This window comes from Berghia stephanieae, chromosome 9 (genome assembly GCF_034508935.2).
Source record: "Berghia stephanieae isolate SIO BIC M18660-M18661 chromosome 9, UCSD_Bste_1.3, whole genome shotgun sequence".
NCBI lineage: Eukaryota > Metazoa > Mollusca > Gastropoda > Nudibranchia > Aeolidiidae > Berghia > Berghia stephanieae.
In genome coordinates, this window is record NC_088368.1 from 40026533 (window position 1) to 40027086 (window position 554).

Genomic DNA, 554 nt, shown 5'->3' on the forward strand with positions numbered 1-554 from the left:
TAATGTGTTACATAGGGGCCGCGCGCCTCAGCGATACGGTCTTTTCTTCGTATCCGAAAGGCACCGAGTTCGATCACCCGCCGCTGCGCTGTGTGACCTTGGGCAAGTCATCTGGTTCTAGCATAATTAAATCTGCGGCGCTGCACTGCGGCTGACGCCTGGGTTATTCCAGTCTTCCCTTGGAATAGACCCTAGAGACAAATTTCTCCAAATGGGATGAATAAAGGGAATGTTATTTTCTTTGATTATATTTATTATAATATAAAAGCTAACGTTTGTTGGGGTTTTTGTTGTTATTTGTTTTGTTTTATTTGTTTTGTTTTTTGGGGTTTTCTTTTTTTTTTTGGGGGGGGGGGGTCGTTTTTTTTTTTTGTTTTTTTTTTTAATTTGTCATGACGTGATGTAAGAAAAACAAACAACAAACAAACAAACAAGAACAAAAACAAAACAAAAATGTCACGTTATTGGCCGACCTATCATTATAAAATCATAATGATGGGTTATCCAATTACGTGCTGCTTCACGTTACATTACTATAATATGTCGTAATATGA